The sequence below is a fragment of the Eurosta solidaginis genome, chromosome X, assembly GCF_040869045.1.
Source record: "Eurosta solidaginis isolate ZX-2024a chromosome X, ASM4086904v1, whole genome shotgun sequence".
NCBI lineage: Eukaryota > Metazoa > Arthropoda > Insecta > Diptera > Tephritidae > Eurosta > Eurosta solidaginis.
This window is the reverse complement of record NC_090324.1, coordinates 210,951,076-210,974,343: the sequence shown is the minus strand read 5'-3', so window position 1 is coordinate 210,974,343 and position 23,268 is coordinate 210,951,076. Positions and strand designations below refer to the sequence as shown.

Here is a 23,268-nt window from a genome sequence, read left to right as displayed (position 1 = left end):
ATTTACGGTCCCATGAAAACAATCCTAACAGATATGGGAAAAGAATACGAAAATAACTTATTCGAAGAACTGTGCAAATTCCTAAAATTTGAGAACAAAATATCAACACCATACCATCATTAAATTTTGGGTACAGAACGTTTAATGAATATGTACGTTCATACAAATCTAGTGACAAAGATGATTGGGAAGAATATCTCAGGTATTTCACGTACTGTTACAACACGACATAATCGACCGTACACGGTATTTTCCTTACGAGCTTATATTCGCGAAAACCCCCCGACCTACGAATTCCTAGACGAAAATAAAATAAGTCCATTGTACAATCACGGAGCTTATGACAAGGAAGTTAAATATAGACTCCAAATAGCACAACAAAGAGCTAGAAATTTAGAGAAGGAAGCTAAATAAAAACAAAAAGTTAATTATGATAAAAGTAGCGCCAGTAAGGAAATAAAATTAGGCGACCTAGTGTTAGTTAAAGCAGAAGCACCTCATAAGCTATATAATAGATACAAAGGAAGTTATAAAGTAAAAATTATAGATAGAAATAGTAATTATACGTTAATACCTAATAGGATAGGAAATAGAGATAGTACAAACAAAATAAAAGAAATAGTAATACATAAAAATAGTCCTAAACTAGTATCGAACATTTAATAGTACACAACACCTATGATTTTTTTTTGGCGGCCACCGTGGTGTGATGGTAACGTGTTCCGCCTACCACACCGTAGGCCCTGGGTTCACACCCCGGGCACAGCAACATCAAAATTTTAGAAATAAGGTTTTTCAATTAGAAGAAAATTTTTCTAAGCGGGGTCGCCCCTCGGCAGTGTTTGGCAAGCGCTCCGGGTGTATTTCTGCCATGAAAAGCTCTCAGTGAAAATTCATCTGCCTTGCAGATGCCGTTCGGAGTCGGCATAAAACATGTAGGTCCCGTCTGGCCGATTTGTAGGGAAAATCAATAGGAGCAAGACGCAAATTGGAAGAGAAGCTCGGCCTTAGATATTTTCGGAGGTTATCGAGCCTTACATTTATTTATTTATTTTTATAAAACATATGATTTGAAAAAAAAAAAAACTAAAAGAATTGCATTATAAGCATTCCAATTCACTCAACACAATAGGTATGTAAGATAGAAAATGTAAATAATAAAAATTAACTCATGTTGGCATCAAGTGACTGTTACTTCATAATAAATTTGTAAACATAAACAGGTTTTAAGTGAGTCGACGCACTTAAAATTCTGATGTGTAAAAAAAAGGTCAATACCACTTGATGCAAAACATTATTCATAATCACAAGCACATAATCCTACAAATGCACATATGTATATTGTACTTCAAAACACATAAAAAAATGTACAAACAAAAGATCAATTGAAAAAAATATGTCAGCACAAAAAATCACATATGGAAAGCAAATGTAAACGGATATAAAAATAAGTAAACAAACTCTTCACGCTTAATATCAAATTACCGCAAGACAATAAATTACAATAAAAAATTAAAAAGCAATAAAATTTTTGTAAACTCTAAATACAGTTTTTTTCAAGTGTATGCAATTTTACTTAAAGGCGGATGGAGTGGCATTACCACAATACAAGATATTTGCATTTATGCACATACATAAGCAAATGAATTTCACTTTCGACCACACACAAATTACTCATAGCGACACAGTCATAACGGCATAGATAAGTTACATTGAACTCAGCGGGGAGCCATATCCATTTACAGTTGCTTAACCCATATGAGTCAAACTCGCTAGCTCATGTGTTGACCAGCATGACTGATCGACAGCGTCGGTTTGTCAGTGCAATTGACCAAATATTATTACATAGTTAGGTAATAAGAATATTCTACTGACTAGGTATATAGAAATATAATGTAGTTATTTTTAGTGTGTAAGTATTGTATGAAAATATTGTAATAGTATTGTAAGCAAAATTCCTGTAAAAGAGAAAGCATTTGTGAGTGAAGAATGAATTGAATTTACGTGCTGAACATTAGCGCTACAAGTTATTCACGTTGTTTTCATTTCTTCATAAATCCTGGCGATCCTGCCAGCTTGATCAGAAATTAGCAAAACTGCTAAAGATCTAGCTGGTCAGAGGAACCAGGATTAGCTGGATTTCATTAGCATAAACCCTGACAGTCTGAAGCAAAATATATCGAAGAAGATCTCAAAGATCCTGCCGCAAAAGAAGAAAATAAACTAGAACAAAAGGCATACTGCATGGCAATCAGCAAACCGCAATTATAACGCATAAAAAAGGGTGGAATAAATATAATATCTGACTGACGGCCGGACTAACTATAACAAACCAGCAGGACCAGATGAGCAGTACGACTGGCAACAAGATTGGCAACGAGTTTTACGTATGTTAAGTATATACATTTTTAGAATTAATTGAGCGGCCTTAGGGACGCTTTTACGCAAAAATTTCTGTTTAGGCATTTTTTTTTAAATCAGGAATGTTAATTAAAAACTAAAAGAATCTTTCAAATTTATAATGTTAAAAGTCAATTAATTTGTTCAGTTAAAATTAAAAAAAATAATTAATTAAATAATTTAAGTTAGGGCGTTTTCATAAAGCTTCTTAAATACCCTGCTAATTTCCGTTACATATACACAGTTTCAGTTATTTCCTTTATTATGAATGAAATAACAACAGAGGAGGAATTCCATAGAATTTTTGAAAAGTGTGAATACACAATCAAAGATTTTATAAAGATTTCAGAAAAAAAAAAAAAATAAAGCTAGCAAGGTCCGAAACCGATCAAAATAGAAGGGCATCGGCGCAGGAACAAATTGAACAGAAGAAATGCCAAAGTACCTGCCCGAAAATCCAAAGAAGGAAGCGGGGAGGCAAAAAATTAAAAAAAAGAAAAGAAATAGCTGAAACTTACAAAATTTTAAACGTTACAACAAATACAGCAGATTGGATGAAATTAAAAGAAAAAATCCAAGAATTAAGGAAAATAAACTAAAATAAAAAAAATTCTTCTTTGTCTAATTTATTCAATTTGATAGAATATGGTTAGGAAAATTCATTAAAATGCCTTGGTGGACTAAAATAGCTCAAGGCATAATGATAGCAATATCTGCCTATGAAATTGGTAAGGAAAACATTTAAATCAAATGAGTAAATGGTAAGAAATTCACAACAAATTATCAGAAGAAAAAATTAAAGCGGAAAAAGTATATAAATACATAAATGGAAATACAACTTAAACACAATCGTAGAAGCCCTAAATAATATAGGACAACTAATCAATAAGGTAAATAATATAATCACTAAAGAACACCAAAACGAATCTTACCAATTATTTTCACATGTACATGGCAAACTAATATCCTCTTTAGCCAGATAAAACATAGAAATGCCCACACCAACTACCATAGAGGAAAATCTTCAAGTTGAGTTTAGCTCTAACTGAATCCTCACGAAATCGTACCCCTTCACCAACATTAAGTCAAAATTTATCAGTGGAAGAACATAAACCACTACATATCCCACTCGTAAACGCTACAATGGGAGACACAGTAGTAGAATTTATCAAAACTGCCTCATCAATGCTGCCAGAGTTTGATGACAAGCCTGAAAATTTGCACGGCTTCTTAGATGCCCTTGATATTCTAGAACAAATCAAGGATAACCATGATAAAGACCAAGCTAAAAGGCACTGCAAGAAATATTTATTAGCAACGAAACTACTATTGAACAAATAAAATTAAAATTGAGAACGTCAATAAAAGGTGAATCAGTGGATGTTTTGTCAGCATAACTCCTTAATATCCAACAGCGCAGCAAAACTGTAAACCAGTACACTGCACAAATAGAGAAAATTACAAAATCATTAGAAGGAGCTTATATCTCGGACGGACTTAGCCCAGACTTAGCAACGAGATATTCTACACAAGCAGCAGTAAAGGCTATGTGTAAAAACTGCTCAAATGATAAAGAAAAATGATAACGCAAGCAGGAATGTTCACAACAATGAACAATGCAATTTTGAAATTTACAAATAGCTGTACGGAAATTACAGGTAGCTCAAATACCATTTTAAATATTCGTCAACAAAATCAATACCGGAGTAATTGCCGGGGAAGTTACCAAAGTAACAACTATGGAGGTTGCCGAGGTAGGAGATTTAGACCCCAGCCAAGATACAAGAACAACTTTAGATTAAATAACAATAATAATAATTCCCAAGAAAGACCCCAAACCAAAACAGTAATAGATCATACAATCAGACACGCAACCAAACACGCTATATATGCAGGTGTAATCAGCAGGAAAACCAGGAAACTCCACTTCAAAATCAGAAGATAGAACAATATGTGTACTAATTCTACACTTAAATATTTATATATCTACAAAAGCATCATTAAATAGCTCTGTTAAAGACATGATCCCATTTTCGGATTAAGTCCGCCCCTCCGTCTGGCAACACCCGGCCAGTGCGGCCAACCACCACCATGGCAGCTCAGCTGTGTCTGCTGCCGCGCTCACTCTCAATTTTTAGTTGATCCAAAGCTACCTAACCGTCCGCATCGTCAAAAATATGCGTTTGCTATACTACCGCCCGCCCACCGTCGCGCATCTTTTAATATTTAATTAACTTCACATTGATTACTTTGTTTGTAATTGAAAGTTTTGAAGTGTGAATTACAATATATCAATACATTAAATAAAGTGCATTAGTTTAGTGCACCTTATGTGCCAAAAAAGGTAACCAGCGGAAATAGAAAAAACAAACAACCCAAATTTTCACAAAAATTTATATTTTATATAAATACATAACAAACAAAACGCGGTCGGTACGGACACAAAAAAGTGCTTAAGTAAATAAACAAAATTGATTTGAAAAATTTAACAAAAAGGAGTGCACATACATATATACATAAAATAACTAAAACACATTAAGGTGTGATAAAAACGGAAGAAATTAATTTTACAAAACAAAACGCAAAGAAAAGATATAAGGTGAAAATTCTTTTTGGAAAAAATATATTAAATTTTTTCACGAAAACGCTAAAAACGGAAAATGTAAATATAAAAAAAAGAAATTAGTGGGAAATTTTCAACGCGCTGAAGGCGGAAAGAAGAGAAAAAGTGAACATTTTTAAAGAAAAAAGTTCCTTTTGCGAAAAGAAAATAAAATAAAATTAAAATAAGAGAAATAATCAAGAGAAAAAAATCCTTGAAAAAAGATAAAAAGTTAAAATTTTTTGAAAAAAAACAAGGAAAATTTAAAAAGTGAAAATTTTTGAAAACTATTATTTTAATTAAATTGTTGAACAAAAACACAAACAAAAACAAACCAAAAAAAAAAAAAACAAAAATGGAAAGGTTTTGTGGAAACAAAAATTTTTAGAAAAAAGGAAAAATATATTTAAGAAAAGAATTTCTTTAAAAACGCAAAAAAAAAACACAACATAAACGCTACAATAGAAACAACATTAACACTAGCTACACTAGGTACAACATAACATATCAAAGAGAAACTTCTACAAAAAAAAGGAAACACACACATAAAACCAAAAATGTCAGAGTGAGTACTTCTGTTACCCAATATATATACGCCCATATATATTCCCTCCGTCTAAAGAACGGACCCAAATTCTGTAAATTCCCCAATTGTATACCCTCCGATCTAAAGATCCGGACCCTGGGTATATAACCAACATCAAAAAGCCTAAATGGCAAAATATTTCATTTGCTTACTCACTGTTACCAACAGGTACAGTCCCTTCAAAAAACCCACATAAATTTTTAAACAAATAAATTTGCATTCCCGTATCAACGGAAAATCCACTGGCCGGCTCTATATACCCGAGAAGTTCGTTGCTTCATATACATACGAATATACAAAATATATACGTATATATGTAATATACATATGTATATATCCACTTAGTTCGGTAATATTCTACGAGCTATATATATTTTTCCAGCGTGAAATTCACCGCTGCCCAATTTACCCATATATACATATATTACATAAAATATATTTTATAAAAAACCCATAGCAACGAACTTTGCCAAATTTTTGTCAGTTTTCCTAAAGTTTATTTTACCGGTGCACCCAAGATTAATTTTGCATACAAACCTACAATTATATGCACCCATAATACCCACACGCACTTGTATATCTTTTTGCATAAACCAAAAACCCACCCTCAACAAAGTAATTGCATGACCATATGTAACTACATAATAGAAGGAAGCCATAAAAAGATCATCGATCACATATTTGCATACATTTACTTTGTCAATATATCAAGTGCATTGGCACGGCAAAAAAAGGTAATGTTGGTACACCACAGTTTACCGGCATATATATTTTACCCACTTATATATATACATACATACGTACTATATACCCATATTACTTGTGCTCAGACGCGCTGATATAAGTACATATAACAAACCAAAAAGCCGGTACACATTAGGCCGGTCTCAAAAAATAAAAAATAAAAACCCAGTGAACACAAATATTATAATATTTATATTATTATATACCCAAATTACTTGTACTCAAAAGCGCTGAGACAAGCCCGTATAAAGAACCAAACGTACATTAGGCTGGTTTCAAAAAAATGTTTTTTTTTGCCCTTTTGACACAATTTTCTTCTATTTTCACAGCTTAATAAAAGCTCCCATTTCTTAATAAACCAAACTAATTTATAATGCCAAAATCGTCGGACGAAACCCAAAATTGACCACTGCAGATAAATGCCTGCAGAAATTCATATATGACGGTAACCAAGTAGAGGTTTACTGCTCAAGATGGTCACCCTCCCAAGCTACCGATTTATCAGAGTGTATGCTTAAGGTCAAATTAGATGACCTAGATAAAATATGAGCAAAGGTGCTAGAGTCCCATCGAGATGTAAGTTTCTCTGATAATTATACAGATGTCAGCGGCTCGGTTGAGCAAAAATTTTCTAAATGCATGGAAACGTACCAAACATGCAACTCTGAAATTTTAGAAGCCTTACAGCTTTTTAATACTGCTAGCAGCAACCAACAGCAAATACCCGCCCACCCAATGAACAATTCAAACGCAAACGGTTTTTATTTAAAAGTACCACCAAAGCGGTGTCGCATACCGAAGTATTTCATGGTGGATACGAAGACTGGCCATCCTTTAGAGATATGTTCACGGCAGTCTATAAAAACCACCCTAAATTATCACCCGCTCAAAAATTATACGACCTATGCCTGAAAACTAAAGGTAAAGCAGGACTTATTGTAAAACAATACCCACTGAGCGATGATAATTTCGAGCTTGCCTGGGAAGCACTTAGATCGAGGTACGAAAATAAAAGGATACTCGTCGACAATCAATTAAAGACGCTGTCTAACCTGCCCACAATATTCACAGAAAACCAAGAACAAATCCAGAATATGCAGGCCATAATCATTAATTGTATGTAAACGTTAAATACCCAAGGAATCCCGACAACGGACTGGGACCCGATCCTCGTTTATCTGTGCTCACCAAAGCTGCCAAGTTAAAGCCTTTCACTATGGGAACAATCCCACGGCTCCCGGAAGGAGCTGCCCTTTGGGAGGACATGAATAAATTCCTCACCAGTAGATACAAGGTAGTAGAAAGACTAAGTACCTACAGACCAGGCAAGGCGAAGCCCCAATTTTTGAGTTTTACACCACGAATGGTGAATCAAAACTCGACCCAACCCATGCATATCATACCAAGTTCAATAAAACGGCTTCGTGTAGATTATGCACCCAATACCACGCAGTCAAATCTTGCGTTAGGTTTAGAAATTTATCAGTATCAGACCGAATCAAATGACGTTTAATAAATATGCACGTTAATACATATCTAGTGACAAAGATGATTGGGATGAATATCTCAGGTATTTTGCGTACTGTTACAACACGACCCCATCGACCGTACACGGGTATTGTCCTTACGAGCTTATATTCGCGAAAACCCCGACCTACGAATTTCTAGACGAAAATAAAATAAGTCCATTGTACAATCACGAAGCTTATGACAAGGAAGTTAAATATAGACTCCAAATAGCACAACAAAGAGCTAGAAAATTAGACAAAGAAGCTAAAGAAAAACAAAAAGTTAATTATGATAAAAGCAGCGCCAGTAAGGAAATAAAATTAGGCGACCTAGTGTTAGTTAAAGAAGAAGCACCTCATAAGCTAGATAATAGATACAAAGGAAGTTATAAAATAAACAGTATAGATAGAAATAATAATTATACGTTAATACCTACTAGGATAGGAAATAGAGATAGTACAAACAAAATAAAAGAAATAGTAATCCATAAAAATAGTCTTAAACTAGTATAGAACATTTAATAGTACATAACATATATGATTTTTTTGGCGGCCACCGTGGTGTGATGGTAGCGTGCTCCTCCTACCACACCGTATGCCCTGGGTTCACACCCCGGGCAAAGCAACATCAACATCTTAGTAATAAGGTTTTTCAATTAGAAGAAAATTTTTCTAAGCGCGGTCGCCCCTTGGCAGTGTTTGGCAAGCGCTCCGCGTGTATTTATGCCATGAAAAGCTCTCAGTGAAAACTCATCTGCCTTGCAGATGCCGTTCGGAGTCAGCATATAACATGTAGGTCCCGTCCGGCCGATTTGTAGGGAAAATCAATAGGAGCGCGACGCAAATTGGAAGCGAAGCTCGGCCTTAGATCTTTTTGGAGGTTATCGTGCCTTACATTTATTTATTTATTTTTATAACACATATGATTTGAAAAAAAAAAAAACCAAAACAATCGCACTATAAGCACTCCAATTCACTCAACACAATAGGTATGTAAGACAGAAAATGTAAATAATAAAAATTAACTCATGTCGGCATCAAGTGACTGTTACTTCATAATAAATTTGTAAACATAAACAGGTTTTAAGTGGGTCGACACACTTAAAATTCTGATGTGTAAAAACAAATGTCAATACCACTTGATGCAAAACATTATTCATTATCACAAGCACATAACCCTTCAAATGTACATATATATATTATACTTCAAAACACATAAAAAACAAATGTACAAACAAAAGAACAATTGAAAAAAAATGTCAACACAAAAATCACACATGGCAAGCAAATGTAAACGGATATAAAAATAAGTAAACAAACTCTTCACCCTCAATATCAAATTACCGCAAGAAAATAAATTACAATAGCAAACTAAAAAGCAATTAAAATTTTGTATACTCTAAAAACAATTTTTCCCAAGGGTATGCGATTCTTCTTAAAGGTGATTGGTGTAGCATTACCACAATACAAGATATTTGCATTTATGCACATACATAAGCAAATGAATTTCACTTTCGACCACACACAAATTACTTATAGCGGCACAGTCATTGCGGCATAGATAAGTTACATTGAACTCAGCGGGGAGCCATATCCATTTACAGTTGCTTAACCCATAAGAGTCACACTCACTAGCTCACGTGTTGACCAGCATGACTGATCGACAGCGTCGGTTTGTAAGTGCAACTGACCAAATATTATTACATAGTTAGGTAATAAGAATATTCTACTGAATAAGTATATAGAAATAGAATGTAGTAATTTTTAGCGTGTAAGTATTTTATGAAAATATTGTAATAGTATTGTAAGCAAAATTCCTGTAAAAGAGAAAGCATTTGTGAATGAAGAATGAAATGAATTTATGTGCTGAACATTAGCGCTACAAGTATTCACGTTGTTTTCATTTCTTCATAAATCCTGGAGATCCTGCCAGCTTGATCAGAAATTAGCAAAACTGCTAAAGATCTAGCTGGTCAGAGGAACCAGGCTTAGCTGGAGGAAGATACTACCAGTTCTACATTTAAGGCAAAAGTTGCTGATCCAGCAATGCCAAAAGGATTTCATTAGCATAAACCCTAACAGTCTGAAGCAAAATATATCGAAGAAGATCTCAAAGATCCTGCCGCAAAAGAAGAAAATAAACTAGAACAAAAGGCATACTTCATGGCAATCAGCAAACCACAATTATAACGCATAAAAAAGGGTGGAATAAATATAATATCTGCTTACGCTTTTACGCAAAAATTTTTATTTTTGTTTAGGCATTCTTTTTTTAAATCAGGAATATTAATTAAAAACTAAAAGAATATTTCAAATTTATAAAGCTAAAAGTTAATTAATTTGTTCGGTTAAAATCTAAAGAAAAAAAAGAATTAATTAAATAATTTAAGTTAGGGCGTTTTCATAAAGCTTCTTAAATACCCTGCTAACTTCCGTTACATATACACAGTTTCAGTTATTTCCTTTATTATGAATGAAATAACAACAGAGGAGGAATTCCATAGAATTTTTGAAAATTGTGAAAACACAATCAAAGATTTTATAAAGATTTCAGAAAAAAAAATAAAGCAAATAAGCAAGGTCCGAAACCGATCAATATAGAAGGGTATCAGCGGAGGAACAAATTGAACAGAAGAAATGCCAAAAGTACCTGCCCCGAAAATCCAAAGAAGGAAGCGGGGAGGCAAAAAATTAAAAAAAAGAAAAGAAATAGCTGAAACTTACAAAATTTTAAACAAAATTACAACAAATACAGCAGATAGGATGAAATTAAAAGAAAAAATCAAAGAATTAAGGAAAATAAACTAAAATAAAAAAATTCTTCTTTGTCTAATTTATTCAATTTGATAGAATATGGTAAATTCATTCAAATTCATTTAAATGCCTTGGTGGACTAAAATAGCTCAAGGCATAATGATAGCAATATCTGGCTATGAAATTGGTAAGGAAAACATTTAAATCAAATGAATAAATGGCAAGAAATTCCCAACAAATTATCAGAAGAAAAAATTAAAGCGGAAAAAGTATATAAATACATAAATGGAAATACAACGATAAAGCCAGAAACTATAATAAACACTTAAACACAATCGTAGAAGCCCTAAATAATATAGGACAGATAATCAATAAGGTAAATAATATAATCACTAAAGAACACCAAAACGAATCTTACCAATTATTTTCACATGTACATGGCAAACTAATATCCTCATTAGCCAGATAAAACATAGAAATACACACACCAACTAACATAGAGAAAAATCTTCAAGTTGAGTTTAGCTCTAACTGAATCCTCACGAAACCACACCCCTTCACCAACATTAAGTCAAAATTCATCAGTGGAAGAACGTAACCCACTACATATCCCACTCGTAAACGTTACAATGGCAGACACAGTAGTAGAATTTATCAAAACTGCCACATCATTGCTGCCAGAGTTTGATGACAAGCGTGAAAATTTGCACGGCTTCTTAGATGCCCTTGATTATAGAATAAATCAACGATAACCATGATAAAGACCAAGCTAAAAGGCACTGTAAGAAATATTTATTAGCAACGAAACTACTACTGAAAAAATAAAATTAAAATTGAGAACGTCAATAAAAGGCGAATCATTGGAGGTTTTGACAGCAAAGTTCTTTAATATCCAACAGCGCAGCAAAACTGTAAACAAGTACACTGCAGAAATAGAGTAAATTACAAACAAATTAGAAGGAGATTATATCTCGGACGGACTTAACCCAGAATTAGCAACGAGATATTCTACACAAGCAGCAGTTAAGGCTATGTGTAAAAACAGCTCGAGTGATAAAGTAAAAATGATAATGCAAGCAGGAGCGCTCACAACAATGAACAATGCAATTTTGAAATTTACAAATAGCTGTACAGAAATTACAGGCAGCTCAAATACCATTTTAAATATTCGTCAACAAAATCAATACCGGAGTAATTTCCGGGGAATTTACCAAAGTAAACACTATGGAGGTTGCCGAGGTAGGAGATTTAGACCCCAACCAAGATAAAATAACAACTTTAAATTAAATAACATTAATAATAATTCCCAAGGAAGACCGCAAAACCAAAACAGTAATAGATCCTACAATCAGACAGGCAACCAGACATGCTATATATGCAGGTGTAATCAGCAGGAAAACCAGGAAACTCCACTTCAAAATCAGTAGATAGAAAAATATGTGTACTAATTCTACACTTAAATAGTTATATATCTACAAAAGCATCATTAAATAGCTCAATCTCAAATTTCAATTTTTTTAGTAGACACAGGAGCAGATATCTCCATAATTAAAAACAATCAAGTACTTAATCATGCAAAAATAAATACAGAAGTAATAACAGACTCAAAGGGCATTTGTCTGGGTATAACCAGTACATTAGGCACATTTAAAGCTGATTTAAAAGGTGATGAACTTCTAATTTACCATAAATTTCACGTCGTAGGAGACGACTTTCCAATACCGTACGATGGAATAATAGGTTTGGACTTTATAAAGAAATATAATTGTATTCTAGATTATGGCAAAACAGAGGATAAACTAATCTTAAGACAATAAGACTTTCCCCAAACATTCACAATGTACCTAACAAATTATGTGGCTGCTAACACAATACGATTCCTGCTAGATCTGAAGTCATTAGACAAGTAACAGTAAACACTGATAGTAAAACCATCTTCATACCCCATCAACAATTATCTGAAGGTATTTTCGTAGCAAACCAAATAAATAAAGCAGCAAACACAATCGCAAATAAAGATCACTCTTTCGTCAGAATTATTAACACCACACAAAAAAACACAACTATTCAAAATTACAAAATACATATTGAGAATTGAGATGATTACAATTTAATTAAAACAAAGACACTCAATAAAAAGAATAACGACACAGAGAAACTAAAAAGATTAACTAAAAATTTTGCAATATTTGTTAATTCACAATTAACTTCATTATGCACAGAATTCATAGATATTTTTGCACTAGAAACCAGAACCAATTTCTTCTTATAATTTTCTTTTAATCATTTTTATAAACAAAAACTATACATGAAAGATGACACACCAGTCTATATAAAAAACTATATATTGCCCGAGACACAAAAAGGGGAAATAAGCAAAGAGGTTAATAAATTGATGGAAGATGACAATACCTAAAAAATCACTACCAGGTAATACAGAAAAAAGATGGAGAATGGTAGTTGACTACAGGCAAGTAAGCAAAAAACTAGAAGCGGATAAATTCCCACTTCCAAAAATTGATGATATTTTAGCCTAACTTAAAAGAGCTAAATATTTTTCATGCCTAGACCTTATGTCAGGTTTTCATAAAATAAAATTACACCCAGATGCTACAGATATAACCTCATTCGCAGCAGAAAACTGTACATATAGATTCCAAAGGATATCCTATGTATTAGAAGTAGCACCAAACTCATTCCAACGAATGATGACACTGGTGTTTGCAGGCCTCAAACCATCCCAAGCATTTCTCTAATTGGATGATTTAGTTGTACTAGGGTGTTCAGAAAAACACATGCTGAAAAATTTAAGAGAATTTTTCTCTACTTGTAGAAAGTACAACATAAAATTACATTCAGATAAAAACCTAGCTTTCAGTTAAGAGGTAACTTATTTAGGACACAAATTCACAAGCAAGGGAATACTAGCTGACACAAGCAAATTTGAAACAGTTCGAAACTGCCCAACATCAAAAACAGCAGATGAAGTTAAAAGATTCGTAGCGTTCTACAATTATTACAGAAGATTTGTACCATATTTCGCAGATTACTCAAGAAATTTAACTAGGCTTTTCAAAAAGAATGTTTCCTTCGACTGGACAGAAGAATGTCAAAAAGCTTTTGTCTACTTAAAGGAAGCATTAATCAGCCCAAAACCTCTGCAATACCCCGACTTCAATAAAGAATTCTGCATAAAAACAGACGCTAGTGGGTGTGCTTGCGGAGCAGTCCTTAGCCAAGAACTCGATGGCAAACAGTTACCAATTGCTTACGCCTCCAGATCCTTCACAAAAGGTGAAACAAACAAAGCTACAATAGAAAAAAACTAGCAGCAATCCATTGGGCCATAACCTTCTTCAGACCATATGTTTATGGCAGAGAATTCCAAAGAGTCCTTCATCTAAGTTAACACGAGTAAGACTCGATTTAGAAGAATATGATTTCGAAGTGGAGTACATTGCCGGAAAAGAAAACCACGTCGCGGAACCATTGTCTCGGATTAATATAACAAATTTAAAAGAAATATCAGTGGAAGCATGCAAAATAATGAAAGTCACAACTAGATCAGCAGCTAAAAATACAAAAAATAATGATAATATTAAAGAAAGTCAGACTGAGAACCCCACAATATACGAAGCGCTAAACAAATTTGAAGTAATAAGACATGTCAGGCTCATTTTCAATCCTCCGAAATTATATTTCAAAGAGGGAAAGAAAATTTGTAGTACTATAAATACAAGCAAACTAATTGTAGGTGATGGAATTGACTTAGGACAATTCTTTATCAGGCTTGAAAACGAAGCTGCCAATTTAGGACTTGGAAAAATACATTTGTCCTTGGGGGACAAATTGTTTAAAAGTAATTATACTTGAGTAGGCAAATTTATTGAAATAGGAAAAAGGGGTTCTCAAAAAACTAACAATTGCACTAACTCCTGACCGGGAAAATTAAAGAAATTATGCAGAAATAACATGACGATCTTATTAGTGGTGGCCACCTAGGAATAAATCGCATGATAAAGAAAATCAATCAAACCTACAGCTGGAAAAATTTGCGAGCTGGCATAAAGAAATACGTAAATAACTGCATCCGCTGCAAGAAGAATAAAGTTTGTAAGCATATAAAGGAATCACTGAGAATAACGGAGACACCTCCGAAGGCTTTTGATATTGTACAGATCGATACGGTCGGACCATTACCGAGATCAATAAATAGAAACGAATACGCACTTACCATTATATGCGATCTCACCAAATATTTGGTAGCAATCCCAGATCCGAGCAAACATGCGATAACAGTTGCTAAATCTATATTTGAGTATTTCATTTTAATTTACGGTCCCATGAAATCAATCCTAACAGATATGGGAACCGAATACAAAAATTATTCGAAGAACTGTGCAATTTCCTAAAAGTTGAGCACAAAAACTCAACAACATACCATCATCAATCTTTGGGCACTGTAGAGCGTAGTCATAGAACGTTTAATGAATATGTACGTTCATGCATATCTATTGACAAAGATGATTGGGATGAATATCTCAAGTATTTCGCGCACTGTTACAACACGACCCCACCGACCGAACACGGGTATTGTCCTTACGAGCTTATATTCGTGAAAACCCCCCGACCTACGAATTCCTAGACGAAAATAAAATAAGTCCATTGTACAATCATGAATCTTATGACAAGGAAGTTAAATATAGACTTCAAGTAGCACAACAAAGAGCTAGAAAATTAGAGAAAGAAGCTAAAGAAAAATAAAAAGTTAATTATGATAAAAGAAGCGCCAGTAAGGAAATAAAATTAGGCGACCTATTGTTAGTTAGAGAATAAGCAAGATAATAGATACAAAGGAAGTTAAAAAGTAAAAAGTATAGATAGAAATAATAATTATATATTTATACTTAATAGGATAGGAAATAGAGATATTACAAACAAAATAAAAAAAATAGTAATTTATAAAAATAGTCTTAAGCTAGTACAGAACATTTACAAGTACATAACACATATGATTTGGAAAAAAAAAACCCTAAACAGTCGCACTATAAGCATTTCAATTCATTCAATACTATAGGTATGTAAGAAAGGAAATATAAATAATAAATGCTAACCCATGTTGGAATCAAGTCACTGCTACTTCATAATAAATTTGAAAACATAAACAGATTTTAAGTGGATCGACACGCTTAAAATTCTGATGTGTAAAACAAATATCAATACCACTTGATGCAAAACATGTTTCATAATCACAAGCACATAACCCTACAAATGTACATATATATATTATACTTCAAAACACATAAAAAAAAATATACAAAGAAAAGAACAATTGAAAAAAAATATGTCAGAACAAAAAATCACACATGGCAGGCAAATGTAAACGGATATAAAAATAAGTAAACAAACTCTTCACGATCAATATAAAATTACCACAAGAAAATAAATTACAATAGCAAACTAAAAAGCAATTAAAATTTTGAATGGGCCATTAAGTCACTTTAAGAATCACATACAATTTTTCTCAAATGTATGCGCTTTTTCTTAAATGTGGATGGTGTGGCATTACCACAATACAATATATTTGCATTTATATACATGCCAGAATAAGGCAAGTTTGGAATGCATAAGAAAATGAATTTCAGTTTCGACCAGACACAAAATACTCATAGCGACACAGTCATTGCGGGATAGATAAGTTACTTTGAATTCAGCGGGGAGCCATATCCATTTACAGTTGCTTAACCAATATGAGTCACACTCACTAGCTCACGTGTTGACCAGCATGACTGATCTACAGCGTCGGTTTGTCAGTGAAACTAACCAAATATTATTACATAGTTAGGAAATAAGAATATTATACTGGCTAGATATATAGAAATAGAATGTAGTTATTTTTAGATGATAAAATTGACTTAGGAAAATTCTTTACCAGGCTTGAAAAAGAAGCCGCCAATTTGGGACTTGAAAAAATACAGTTGTCCTTAGGGAAAAATAGTTTAAAAGTAATTATACTCGAGTAGGCAAATTTATTGAAATAGGAAACAGGGTTCTAAAAACTAACAATTGCACTAACCCCAGAGGTTATGTACGTGACTAATCCCGGGAAAATTAAAGAAATTATGCAGAAATATCACGACGATCTTATTAGTGGTGGCCACCCAGGAATAAATTGTATGATAAAGAAAATTAATCAAAGCTATAGCTGGCAAAATATGCGAAGTGACATAAAGAAATACGTAAATAACTGCATCCGCTGCAAGAAGAATAAAGTTAGTAAGCATATAAAGGAACCAATGACACTAACGAAGACACCTTCGAAGGCTTTTGATATTGTACAGATCGATACGTTCGGACCATAACCGAGATCAATAAATGGAAACGAATGCGCACTTACCATTATATGCGATCTCACCAAATATTTGGTAGCTATTCCAGATCCGAGCGAACATGCTATAACGGTTGTTAAATCTATATTTGAGTATTTCATTTAAACGGTCCCATGATATCAATCCTAACAGATATGGGAACCGAATACAAAAATAACTTATTCGAAGAACTGCGCAAATTCCTAAAAGTTGAGCACAAAAGCTCAACACCATACCATCATCAAACTTTGGGCACCGTAGAGCGTAGTCATAGAACGTTTAATGAATATGTACGTTCATACATATCTAGTTACAAAGATGATAGGGATGAATATCTCAAGTATTTCGCATACTTTTACAACGCGACCCCACCGACCTTACACGGGTATTGTCCTTACGAGCTTATATTCGTGAAAACCCCCGATCTACGAATTCCTAGACGAAAATAAAATAAGTCCATTGTACAGTCACGAAGCTTATGACAAGGAAGTTAAATATAGACTTCAAATAGCACAACAAAGAGCTAGCAAATTAGAGAAATAAGCTAAAGAAAAACAAAAAGTTGATTATGATAAAAGTAGCGCCAGTAAGGAAATAAAATTAGGCGACCTAGTGTTAGTTAGAGAAGAAGCACCTCATAAGTTAGATACTAGATACAAAGGAAGCTTTAAAATAAAAAGTATAGATAGAAATAATAATTATATGTTTATACCTAATAGGATAGGAAATAGAGATAGTGCAAACAAAATAAAAAATAAAGAAATAGTAATCCATAAAAATAGTCTTAAGCTAGTTCAGAATATTTACTAGTAGATAACACATATGATTTAAAAAAAAAAAACCAAAACAGTCGCACTATAAGCATTCCAATTCACTCAAAACACTAGGTATGTAAGAAAGGAAATGTAAATAATAAATGCTAACCCATGCTGCCATCAAGTCACTGATACTTCATAATAAATTTGTAAACATAAACAGATTATAAGTGGGTCGACACGCTTAAAATTCTGATGTGTAAAAACAAATATCAATACCACTTGATGCAAAACATTATTCATAATCACAAGCACATAACCCTGCAAATGTACATATATATATTATACTTCAAAACACCACAAGAAAATAAATTACAATAGCAAACTAAAAAGCAATTAAAATTTTGAAAACTCTAAATGGGTCATTAAGTCACTTTAAGGATCACATACAATTGTTCTCAAATGTATGCGATTTTACTTAAATGTGGATGGTGTGGCATTACCACAATACAAGATATTTGCATTTATGTACATGCCAGAATAAGGCTAGCTTGGAATGCATAAGCAAATGAATTTCAGTTTCGACCACACACAAATTACTCATAGCGACACAGTTATTGCGGCATAGATAAGTTACATTGAACTCAGCGGGGAGCCATATCCATTTACAGTTGCTTAACCCATATGAGTCACACACACTAGCTCACGTGTTGACCAGCATGACTGATAGCCAGCGTCGGTTTGTCAGTGCAACTAACCAAATATTATTACATAGTTAGGTAATAAAAATATTCTACCGACTAGGTATATAGAAATAGAATGTAGTTATTTTTAGAGTGTAAGTATTGTATGAAAATATTGTAATAGTATTGTAAGCAAAATTCCTATAAAGCAGAAAGCATTTGTCAATGATGAATGAATTGAATTTCTGCGCTGAACATTAGCGCTAGAAGTTATTCACGTTGTTTTCATTTCTTCATAAATACTGGCGATCCTGCCAGCTTGATCAGAAATTAGTAAAACTGCTAAAGACATATCTTGTCAGAAGAAACTGTCGTAAAACAGGATTAGCTGGAGGAAGATACTGCCAGTTCAACATTTAAGGCAAAATTTGCTGATCAAGCAATGCCAAAAGGATATCATTAGCATAAACCTTAACAGTCTGTAGCAAAATAACTCGAGGAAGATCTCAAAGATCCTGCCACAAAATTTTAGTCACCAAACAATTTTGAAAGCACACCAGAGCGATATTGAAGACCAAGGGTCCACGTGAACTTGAAGGCAACCGATTTGAATTTTAAAAAACGAACAAAGGCAAAAAAGGCATACTTCATGGCAATCAGCAAACCGCAGTTACCACGCATAAAAAAGGGTGGAATAAATATAATACCTGACTGACGGCCGGAGACCAACTATTACAAACCAGCAGGACCAGATGAGCAGTACGACTGGCAACAAGGTTGGCAAAGAGTGTTACGTATGTTAAGTATATACATTTTTAGGATTAATTTAAGCGGCCTTAGGGATGCTTACCCATTAGCAAAAATATTAATTTGTTTTTTTAAATCAGGAAAGTTAATTAAAAACTAAAAGAATATTCAAATTTATAATGTTAAAAGTTAATTAATTTCTTCAGTTAAAATCTAAAAAAATAGAATTAATTAAATAATTTAAGTTAGGGCGTTTTCATAAAGCTTTTAAATACCCTGCTAACTTCTACTACATATACACAGTTTCAGTTATTTCCTTGGTTACGAACGAAATAACAACAGAGGAGGAATTCCATAGAATTTTTGAGAAGTGTGAAAACACAATCAAAGATTGTATAAAGATTTCACAAAACACTAAAAAAATAAAGCAGATAAACAAGGTCCGAAACCGATCACCATAGAAGAGTATTGAATAAAGCAGAAGGAATACCAAAAGTACCTGCCCCGAAAATCCAAAGAAGGAAGCGGGGAGGCAAAAAATTAAAAAAAAGAAAAGAAATAGCTGAAACTTACAAAATTTTAAACTTTACAATAAATACAGCAAATAGGATTAAAAAAAAAATTCAAGAATTAAGGAAAATAAACTAAAATAAAAAAAAATTCTTCTTTGTCTAATTTATTCAATTCGATAGAAAATGGTTAGGAAAATTTATTAAAATGCCTTGGTGGACTAAAATAGCTCAAGGCGTAATGATAGCAATATCTGCCTATGAATTTGGTAAGGAAAACAATTTAATAAAATTAGTAAATGGCAAGAAGTTCACGACAAATTATCAGAAGAAAAAATTAGAGCGGAAAAGCATATAAATGCATAAATAAAAATACCACGATAAAGGCCGAACTATAATTAAACACTTAAACACACTCGTAGAAGCCCTAAATAATATAGCACAGGTAATCAATAATGTAAATAATATACTCACTAAAGAACACCAAAACGAAGCTTACCAATTATTTTCACATGTACATGACAAATTAGTATCCTCATTAGCAAGATACAACATAGAAATATCCATACCAACTGCGATAGAGGAAAATCTTCAAGTTGATTTTAGCTCAGTTTTAACCGAATCCTCACGAAACCGTACCCCTTCACCAACATTAAATCAAAATTTAGTGGAAGAACATAAACCATTACATATCCCACTCATAAACGTTACAATGGCCGCACAGTAGTAAAATTTATCAAAACTGCCTCATCAATGCTGCCAGAGTTAATGGCAAGCCTGAAAATTTGCACAGTTTCTTAGATGCCCTTGATATTCTAGACCAAATCAAGGATAATCATGAACCCTTAGAAATAACCATGATAAAGACCAAGCTAAAAGACACTGCAAGACATTTTATTAGCAACGAAACTACTATTGAACAAATAAAATTAAATTGAGAACGTCAATAAAAGGCGAATTAATGGAGATTTTGACAGCAAAACTCCTTAATATCCAACAGCGCATCCAAACTCTAAACCAGTAAACTGCAGAAATAGAAAAAATTACAAAATCATTAGAAGAAGCTTATATCTCGGACGGACTTAACCCAGACTTAGCAAGGAGATATTCTACACAGGCAGCAGTAAAGTCTGTGTTAAAAACTGCTCAAATGATAAAGTAAAAATGATAACACAACAATGAATAATGCAATTTCGAAATTTACAAATAGCTGTACAGAAAAATTACAGGCAGCTCAATTACCATTTTAAATATTCGTCAACAAAGTAAATACCGGAGTAATTTCCGGGGAAATTACCAACGTAACAACTATGGGGGTTACCGACGTAGGAGATTTAGACCCCAGCCAAGATACAACAAAAACTCTAGATTAAATAACAATAATAATAATTCCCAAGGAAGACCACAAAACCAAAATAGTAATAGATCCTACAATCATACACGCAACCAGACACGCAATGTACGCAGCTGTAACCATCAGGAAAACCAGGAAACTCCTCTTCAAAATCAGTAGATAGAAAAATATGTGTACTAATTCTACACTTAAATAGTTATATATCTACAAAAGCTCAATTAAATAGCTCAATCTCAAATTTTTTAGTAGACACAGGAGCAGATATCTCCATATTTAAAAAAAATTAAGTACTTAATCATGCAAAAATAAATACAGAACAAATAACAGACTCAAAGGGTATTGGTCAGGGTATAACCAGTACATTAGGCACAGTTAAAGCTGATTTCTAATTTACCATAAATTCACGTCGTAGAAGACGCCTTTCCAATACCGTGCGATGGAATAATAGGTTTGGACTTTATAAAGAAATATAATTGTATTCTAAAACAAACAATTCGGCTTTCGTCGCGTATAGACAGACGTGTTTCGTTTGCTCCGTGATTTTCTTTAAAATTTTTCTTTAAATGGATGACTTTTGTGCTAAGTGCAATAAAGCCTTTGCGAGAAATGACTCACTTGTTGTGCCATGTTCGGGTTTTTGCCAAAAAAGATTTCATAGAAACTGTTGTGATGGCCAGATTTCAGAATATGATGTGAAATTATTTAAGTTTAATCGTAACATCGTATACTTATGTCAAGGGTGTGTGAACTTGCCTGAGCGCTTTATATCTTCTTTAGACTCTATTGCTGCTCGCAAAAGCTTGGCATACATTTCTTAAAAGATCTGTTCAGCTCTAAATTCGAGGATTTGATGAAGGGAGTTCAGGGGCTGAAATCGCTTATCAAATCAGATAAGCAACCTCAAAACTTTAACAGTGATAACATCAACAATGCCAATGGCCTACAATTCTTACATAGTGCCGTCAGTCCATCTTGTGTTAGTGTGCGGGAAAATACAAACAACAATAACACGGATCCGCTACAGCTGCGCTTTCGTCTTTGCCTTTGTCATTTACATCTTCTCTTTACCCTATACCTGCAATGTTATCACCTGTTTTTTGCAATGTCAACGGCACTTCGCCATTCGTGCAGTCTAATGGTGTGAGTGGGCAAAATACATGTTCTCTAACAGATGTTAATAAGGGTCATCCAGTGTCTGCTAATAATGCTATCGTGAGCAATGTGCCTTCTGCCGATGGGACTGTTATTGCTTCGACTGGTGCTCAAACGTTTGCCTCTGTTGTTGCTAACAGTGTGAATGCATTGGCTTCTTCAGCTGACGATGTTTATAATCGTAACAATGCTACTTATACTTCTACGAAACCTGTTAAATCAGATGCTGCTGATACTGCTAAGGCTAAAGGGTCAAAATCTACAAAGAAGCGCACACTTAAGGAAAAACCTGCTGCAATTGCTGTTAACCCTGATGAGTTAAATATTACTGCTAGTGGTGGGAATCCTAATATGCAATCAAGTACATCGTCGGGATTGGACATCCAACCTAGGACGCAAAACTACATCAGCGGACTTAGTTCATAGTGTCAATCACATGCCATGCAAATATATCAACATCTTTTTTCAAAATGTTTCTGGCCTTAGAAGCAAGACCGAAAATGTGCGCTTATTTAGTTCTTTATTGGAGTATGATGTATTTGTCATCATTGAGACTTGGCTGAATAGTAATTTCTTAGATGCTGAATTTTTTGATCCTAAGCTTTATCATGTTTTCCGTAAGGATAGAGATGCCGCCCGGGTCGGTCTCCAGGCCTCGCTTATTTCTTTTACTGTTGGTGATACGCTTCTTGATCAACTTTGTGTGCGGATTCATGGCTCTCTACGTCAACTGTTCATTTGTGCTTCATACATTGCACCGTCCAACCCAGAAAGTATTTATAAGGCTCATGTAAATAATATCTTAAATCTTAAGCGAAGTTTAGGAGAAACGCAGCTATGTGTACTGGGGGATTTTAATTTAAGTAATTTTAGCTGGATCTCACTTGAAAACAATCTCTATTTAACTCCTACTAATATTAAAAGCTCTTATGAATCGTATCTTATTGATAATTTAATAGTTTCCATAATTCTTTACATCGCACTCTTGATTTAATTTTTGTAACTAATAATATTAGTTTTGTTATCTCTGCGTCTTCAATTTCGCCACCAAACTTGCATCACCTGCCCTTATAGCTTGAAATTCAGTTCTTTGAGTATTTCTGTAT

General features: G+C 33.6%; 1 pseudogene; it reads right to left on the bottom strand.

Moving 5' to 3' along the window:
• LOC137235392 (probable trafficking protein particle complex subunit 13 homolog) overlaps positions 1–21,821 on the bottom strand; it is a 28,078-nt pseudogene extending 6,257 nt beyond the window's left edge.
• Between the last annotated feature and the right edge of the window lie 1,447 nt (positions 21,822–23,268).